An 8,842-nucleotide genomic window follows, 5' to 3' on the forward strand; every position below is an offset into this window, starting at 1 on the left:
GACATGAAAGAACAATATGCTTCCATGTGGGTATACAGCGACATAAGCCCTATGGATCAGTTCTACTCTATTCTGTAAGGTTACTATCGGCTCACTACGAATCAGAATTGGCATGGCATGGCATGACATCATATAAGGTAATTTGCTTTACCTACAGCCAACTGATTTAACCATATGTAATTTCTCCATGACAGCAACTGGGTTAGTTAGTGTGTGACCAAGCAACTGGAAACTATGCACAGCCAAGTTGACACAGAAACTTAAAACCACACTGGGAAATAAAACGTCAAGATTTTGCTGGTTGTTAAGATAGCTACTTCGGTGTCATATGACATGTTAGTATCTGTCGTAGACTCTTTGTTTGCAAACTGATTTTCAGCATGTGACTAGATTTAAAGACATCTTTATAAGCATCAATAATGGCACTTTGAAAAATTCAGTCCCAGATTTTGCTTAAATTTCCCTCTGACCTTGTCCTCACTCACTTTTCTGGACTGGCGTTTCTTTCCAAAACACAAATGCCAGATTTTGCCTTAAAACGTCACAGATTATAGCGTCATTGTCTCCCAAGGTAATTTCAACTTGCCTAAGAATAACTTTCTGTCCTTGAGTAACTGAAAATACCCCAGTCTCTCTAGCCGTCCTCTGAGATGGCCACATGCTATCACATAAATCCTGTGACACTAGATCTCCAAGAGAAGACGATAAGGTCGCTTCAGATTAATTAGAGGTCACTATTTTGAAAATGAGCCTGGCATTGTGGTCAATATGCTCCCTTCCCCCAAGTCCGTCCTGCTCTGTCCTGTTCTCAACCCTGAAACCTGGTTCCAATAAGAGCAATCAAACAGATGCCACAGCCGTTGTCTTTGATCTTGGCTAAGGGAGGCATCTCAGGGAGAGGCACGAGGAAAGAAAGAACAAAGCAGATTTCCTGGCTCTTTCTCATATCTGGGCTATGCTTTCTGGCAACGACTGCCTTCCTTTCTAATGCCAACTCTCACTGGACTAAAGTAACATATTTCTCCTACTGTCCCTTCAGGTCTGAGTGGTAATGGCTCTGGGTGGTTATTGTTAGTCTCTGGTGCCTCAGCACCCCCACTTGTCCTTACTCCTATAAATAGTCTCTGATTTGCCATTCCTTAACCTCTGTGAGTTAGATTCTGTGTTTTTCTAGGACACTAACTGATACAGAGCCCTAGTTTATTATTATTATTTTTTAATATAAGGACGTCACTTGGGAGAAAGGCAAGGCTTTCTATTCCTATAAAGAGTTGTAGTCTCAGAAACACACACAAGTAGTTTATTCTGCCTTGTCCTATAGGGTCACTATGAGCCAGAATCAGCTCAGTGGCAGTGAGTTTGATTTTGTTTGGTAAGTACATCACTAATGTGATCATTAGAGGGATAAAATGAATGTTTGCATATATTAATATCATCTCAAAAGTAAGGGGGAAAATAGTTGTTGCTTTGGAATTGAAATAAAGCTTATTATTATTCAACTCTATCTCCCAGGTGACTGAGGGACCCTCGTGTGGTAAGTTATACCTATTAGAGATATAGGAACTTTCTCAGAAGCCATAATAGTATTCACAATCCCTAGGTTAACTGAAGCATGCCCTGTATAGCAACATAACCCAGAAATAATTAATCAGCAAAAATTTGAGAAGCTTCAAAAAGTATAATGCTCTCCTTTTTTAAAAGGGTTATTTTTAAATTTCAGTTTAGTTCAAGATTAATCCACTTTAAGAAATACCTGGGGTCCCTGTCGCTGCTCTTTACTCACTGGAATCCCCCAAATCTTTTCATGGTTGATTTTTCTGTCATTTATATCTCAGCTTGAAGCTCACCCACTGGGAGATTTAAGTGGCTCTCTACCCCAGAGTTCTATTTTAGTTCACTGCATAGCACACTTCACAATTCGATGTTTAAATGTTTCTGTGTGTGTGAGGGGGGCAGGGCTGTACCCCCCAGGGCATAAGCTGCACAACAGCTAAGGCCTTGTCTATCATCTGCTCACTCTCCATCCTCAATATCTGCCAATAGGAAGTACACAAAAATATTAACTGACTGAATTAATTAATGACCTGGATTTTAAAAGATATCAATGGAATTAGATCTTGTTCCTGCTCTTAAGAAATTCATAAATGGGAAAAGGAACATACCTGGAATTTTATAGTAATAGAAAGTACCCTAATAAAAGAATATACAGAGTCCCACTTCCAGTTATGGTATTCAAGCTTAGAGTAGAACACAGAGGGAAAAATTTTAAGTATAGTAAAATGAAAAAAAACTCGGAAAGTTTGTAGATATCAGAGATGATAAAAGAAGCTAAAACTAAGAGGCCAGCAGCCTGGAGTGAGGGAAAACTCACTGGGGCAAACCTAGGTCCAATATCACTTTTCTAAGCATTGGCTGATTCATAAATGTGTAGAAGCAATACAAGCAGATAACAATGGCTAGGAAGAGAAAAACAAATAAAAGGCTGAGCAGTGCTCAGCTGCTTTTATGTGAAGCCTCTCCCAGAGCTCCAAAACAACCCAAACTCAGTGCCATGGAGTAGATTTCTACTCACAGGGCAAGGCAGAAATGTCCCCAAGTTTGTAAGGCAATAAATTTATATAGGAGTTGAGCTTCTGGTGGTTTCATACTGCTGACCTTGAGATTAGTAATCCAGATGATAGCCATTACACCATCAGAGCTCCTTCTCACCGGGATAGGGAGATAGAGATCATACTTAAGAGTAGCAAGACAGCAAAGACTTAGAGAATTGAAGATCCAGTAAAGCAGAGAAGCACAGAAAAGTGAACCTCCTGTTCTGAGTGACTTTTTCTTTGGAGGCATTTGTGGATACATAGACAGCACCCAAAAAAAGGAGACAGACGCCTCTAAAACTATGTGATGTTAGTTAGAACTATCAGTAGCCCTTTAGTGCTGGGAATGAGGGATGGGTTTTTTAAATCTCTCTGGAAGAAGAAAGTATTATCTACAATCTCTGCAATTTTAATATGCAATATCTGACATTGAGAAGTTACCAGATACACTAAAACAAGACCCCCCAAAATAATAGGGAATGGAAGCATACACTCCGGAGAACCAAGGAGTTATTCAACTTTTAAAACCCCTGTGATTGTTAAATTAAGAAAATAGGTAAGATGGAGAACTATCCCAGAGAGCTGGACCCTATAAAAGCAAATCAGATGTGCTTTATACAATTGATGTATGTATATGTATGGATTGTGATAAGAGTTGTATGAGCCCCTAATAAAATGTTTTTTAAAAAGCAAATCAAGTGTAGATTCTAAAAATGACAAATATCAAAAATTATGCACATAATAGATATATTTGACAGAAGCCTAGATACAGCTGAAAGGGAACAGCCATCTGGAAGACAATAGTAATTCTCCAGAGGGAAGCACAGAGAACAAAGATGGCAAAGCCTACCAGAGACATACGAGACACGGTGGAAATATACGCACATCCAGAATTCGAGTTCCAGAAGGAAAAGGGAACAGACAATATTTGAAGAAATAATGGCAAAGAACTTTCCAAAGTTGCCTAAAGACAGCAACTCAGAGATTCAAGTAATCCCTTAAATTCTAGACAAATAAATGCAAAGGAAAACACACCAAGATACATCACAGAAAATTGTTGTAAATGGAACAGGAAAGGGAAAATCTTAGAAAATTACACACAGGAAAAAATAATTTGCCTTGGTGAATCAGGTAAAATTCACAGAAGAGATAATTCATTGATTCATTCCACAAGAATTTGCTGAGCACTTCATCTATTATTAAGCTGGATAAAACAAAGATAAAAAATTTCATGGTCCCTGCTGCTTGGAACTCAACACTTGATGTGAAGGAGAAAGTGAAAGCAATTCTCCCTACAGCCAGGAAAAAAAATTCTAAAGAAAGAGTGATGCCGTGGCAGCAGTGGGCAATGGGAAGAGGGAAAGATGCGGATCATTTCTATGTATGGACTGTTACTGAAGGTTTAAGGAGTAAAAACGGCCCAAGCTAAGGCACTGATGAATGAAAATGGACAGCTCATGGAGCAATCGTGACTTGTTTCTTGGGAAGTTACTGAAACTGAAGCTGAGTCATTAAATTTAATGCAGATTCAGTAGGTAATGGGGACTCATGAAATGTCTCTCCAAAGAGACGGATGTCATCTGAGCTGTGTAATTAAAAGGGTGAAATAAGGGCAATTTGGAGGGTGGTTTTGAGAGTGAATCAAGGGTAGGTGATGAGACCCCTTTCAAAAAGATGAGTTCTCTTTCTTTCTTTTTTTTTTCTTTTAATCATTTTATTGGAGGCTCATACAACTCTCATCGCAATCCATACATACATCCATTGTGTCAAGCACATTTATACATTTCTTGCCATCATCAGTCTCAAAACATTTGCTTTCTACTTGAGTCCTTGATGTCAACTCCTCAGTTTTCCCCTCCCTCGCCACTCCCCCTTCCCTCATGAACCCTTGATAATTTATAAATTATTATTATTATTCTGTCATATCTTACTCTGGCCGACATCTCCCCTCACCTACTTTTCTGTTGTCCATCCCCCAGGAAGGAGGTTACATGCAGATCCTTGTAATTGGTTCCCCCTTACCACCCCACCCTCTCTCCACCCTCCTGGTATCGCCACTCTCATCACCGGTCCCGAAGAGATCATCCATCCTGGATTCCCTGTGTTTCCAGTTCCTATCTGTACCAGTGTACATTTTCTGGTCTAGCCAGATTGGTAAGGTAGAATTGGGATCATGATTGTGTGGGGGTGGAGGGAAGAGGAAGCATTTAGAAACTAGAGGAAAGTTGTATGTTTCATCGTTGCTACACTGCACCCTGACTGACTTTTCCCGTCTCCGAGACGCTTCTGTAAGGTGATGTCCAGTTGCCTACAGATGGGTCTTGGTTTCACAATCTGCACTCTCCGTCATTCACAATGATTTGCTTTTTTGTTCTTTGATGCCTGATACTTCATCCCTTTGACACCTCGTAATCACACAGGCTGGTGTGTTTCTTCCATTTGGGCTTTGTTGCTTCTGAGCTAGATGGCCAATTGTTTATCTTCAAGTCTTTAAGACCCCAGGTGCTATATCTTTTAATAGTTGAGCACCATCAGCTTTCTTCACCATATTTGCTTTTGCATCTGCTTTGTCTTCAGTGATTGTGTCAGGAAGGTGAGCATCACGAAATGCCAGTTTAATAGAACAAAGTGTTCTTGCATTGAGGGAGTACCTGGGTGGAGACCCAATGTCCATCTGCTACCTTAATACTAAGCCTATAAATATATGTACATAGATCTCTTTCCCCATCCTCATATATAAATATATTTACATGTGTACATGCCTGTATTTAGACCTGTGTAAATCATATCATTGTGTGCTCCCCATACGATTGCTGAAGACAAATGGGTGCATAAGCAAATGTGGTGAAGAAAGCTGATGGTGTCCGGCTATCAAAAGATATAGCATTTGGGGTCTTAAAGGCTTGAAGGTAAACAAGCGACCATCTAGCTGAGAAGCAACAAAGCCCACATGTAAGAAGCACACCAGCCTGTGCGATCACAAGGTGTTTAAGGGATTGGTTATCAGGCATCAAAGAACAAAAATCATATCATTGTGTGATGAATTGTCTTTCAGTTGATTCAAGCTAATGTCAATCCAGGTGTGTCAGAATTGAAGTGTGCTCCACCAGGTTTCCAAGGCCTGTTTTTTTTAGCTGTAGGTGACAGAGATTTCGTTCTAATCTCTCTGTTAGCACCTAAGCACATTAGCCCTTTGAGCCACCCAGGAACCCTGTGAAACCCAATCGATAGCTGCTTGTTGCTGTGGGGGAGGGTGCGACTTGACTAAACCTAACCCAACCTCTGCCATTGAGTTCATTCCAACTCCTCGTGACCCTATAGAACAGTCTAACTGCCCACATTGGTTTCTAAAATTGTAGAAAGCCTCATCTTCCTCACAAGGAGTGGCTACTGGTTTTGAAATGGCTGGCCTTCAGGTTAGCAGCTCAATGCATAACCCACTATACCCCTAGGTTCCTAACTAGGTCAGTTAAATAGAATAGCATGAAAGCATACTTTCTAGACATTTCAATGTCAAAAATAAACAGGACTCGGCAGGCATTGATTCTAGAACCGCGGTTCTCAACCTGTGGGTCTCAGCCCCTTTGGGGGTCGAACGACCCTTTCACAGGGGTTTATTGATTCATAACAGTAGCAAAATTACAGTTGTGAAGTAGCAACGAAAATAATTTTATGGTTTGGGGCTTACCACAACGTGAGGAACTGTATTAAAGGCATTAGGAAGGTTGAGAACCACTCTTCTAGAAGATATGAAATCAATCAATCAAAAGTTGACTTAGGTTTGTGGTAGCTATCAATGATGTTAACTCAAATATTGTTTAGGGGTGATATTATGAAGTCACTTTTAGATTGTTGAGTTACAAATATCAATACAATATTTCTGAAATATCTATCACGACGTTGAAAGGGTGTCTGGAACTCAGAAGTAAGGACAGTAGCTGGTATCAAGCTGTGAGGCCCAGAAGAAACTGAGATGACCTGTGGAGAGCAGAGCAAGGACTAAGTGAGACCAGTAACTCAAGGTAAACACATCCTTGGTAGATACATATTGTCCCCAAAATATTGTTAGATCTCTCATTTTGAGATTACATGTGAAAATATTTTAATTGGGAAAAAATCATTAAGATGTTCATAATGCAAGAAAACTATTTGAAAAACAGATATAATATCCTGCATATTTTATGTTTCTTGCCTTTTACTAAGCTGCATCCCAATATTTTCTGCTTAGGCAGCAGAAAGAGGATGTGAGCTGCAGGTAGCAAGCACTTGCCAAGGCTGGCTGAAAGTTTCAGCATGAACAAAAGCAGGTCTGCACCGTGTTTTCAAATCCTGCCCATCCAATTAAAGAAACTACCCCTGAAGTAAGATTGCCCAATTACTTTTATTTAAATGTATATTTTCATTTAGAGCAGATAAATAGCTAGAGAGTGAGAGAGATGAAGGGAAGTCAAAAAATTATTGCAGCTAGATTTCCAGTTCTTAGCGACACATGTTTATTTCAAACAAAACGTGTTTAAATACATCTTGTGGTCGGTGGTTGGCTGAAGACAAGTTCTCTCCGTAATATGCTTCTCTTAGGCTCCTTAGGATGACTTTTCCAAGAAAAATCCAGTGAGAACATTGATCCCCAGCAGGAAAGTCAGTGAAATCCGTGGCAGAGAGATCGGCTCCGAGGACTCTCCGAGGACGGCAGCAGTGGGTTGGAGGGGTGGACAGGAGTCGCCTGGAGCTATTTCTCAAGGAGCACAGAACAATGTAAGGGGCTTGCTGTGAGGAAGTTTTAAGAAAATAGAGAATTGTGTCGGTGAGAAAAAGGCCAAGAACATTGTGCCAAGAAATCTGTTCCGTCCTGACAGTGCCTCTTCTCATTCCTAAAGATAGTAGAGCTGCCCTATGAGAATGTCATTGGAAAACTTCACCCATCACCCTACACGCCTGAAACAGCCACTCCGCCTTCTCACTCCTCAAACGCAAGTAACGCTGAATAGAAACACAATTGGAGTCCTTCGGTGATGCTAATCTGCTATTTGGACATGATATAAATAAGAGTGCAGAATACTTTGGCAAAGGGCTAGGGAGATGCAAACACTGCCTTCGGGAGCATGTAAACTAGATGGAAGATATATTAAGAAACAATAACTTTTTACGTTTTGATGTTTCATTTAATACAATTTTTTGTAACTTTACAGCAATACTTTTTCAAAATAGTTTGTTTTTTGTTTTGGTGGGGGTTTCTTTTTGCCATATCCTTTGCATTTCATACAATTTAAACTTATTTAAGAAGAGTTTGCAATCACCACCGCAATCAATTCCAGAACATTTTGTTTTAATCATACTCATTGTTATTAGCCCCTCATTTCCCCCCAACCTCCCCTGCCATGCACCTAGGTAATTATTAATCTAGTTACTGTCTCTATAGACTAACCTACCCTGGATTTTATATACAGAAAATCATACCAAACAAAACCAGGAAGTGAACAATAACTAAAACAATAATAATGACCAAACAAAATATAAAAACCTCAATTGAAATGAAAGCAGAAAACATTAAAACTGAAAATGCTATTACATGGGTTAAATGGAGATGAAATGATAAGGTATTACATTTTAACCTATCTCTATCTGATCGAAGTTCAAAATCCATTTGCGGCATCCCTACATGGGTTAAGCCTCTAGTGCATTTCTTCTAGTGAATTCCCTGTGATAGCCTTGCTATCAGACACAGGCAATATTTTTTACCTACCCTTCTATATATCTCTATGTCTGTGGGCTGTGCAAAAGGTTAAATGTTCTACTATGAGTCAAAGGCCGGTAGTTTGAACCTCCACAGAGGCCCTCTGAAGAGGCTTAGCAGTCTGCTTCTGAAAGCTCCCAACCTGGAAACCCAGGGAGGTGGTTATGGCCTACAGGACCCATGAGGTGTAACTCAGCAAAGTCGAAGGCAACTAACTACAGCAACAACACACACATATGCACGGGCCCCAGGAAGTTCACGGAAAAATTAAATTTAAAAATAATGGAATTTCCCCATGAGCTTTTTGAAGTCCTTTCATAGATACATAAACACACACATAGGTCCCTCAAAAAATAAACAAACTCCTGCCATCGAGTCCATTCCAACTCGCAGTGACCCTACAAGATGGTGTAGAACTCCTGCCCCTTGAGTTTCTGAGTCTCAGAAACTTTATGGGAGTAGAAAGCCTCATCTTTGGGGGGTACAAATAGGTTGCACTGAACTACTAGCCTTAAAG

This window comes from Tenrec ecaudatus, chromosome 4, assembly GCF_050624435.1.
Source record: "Tenrec ecaudatus isolate mTenEca1 chromosome 4, mTenEca1.hap1, whole genome shotgun sequence".
Classification (NCBI taxonomy): Eukaryota; Metazoa; Chordata; class Mammalia; order Afrosoricida; family Tenrecidae; genus Tenrec; species Tenrec ecaudatus.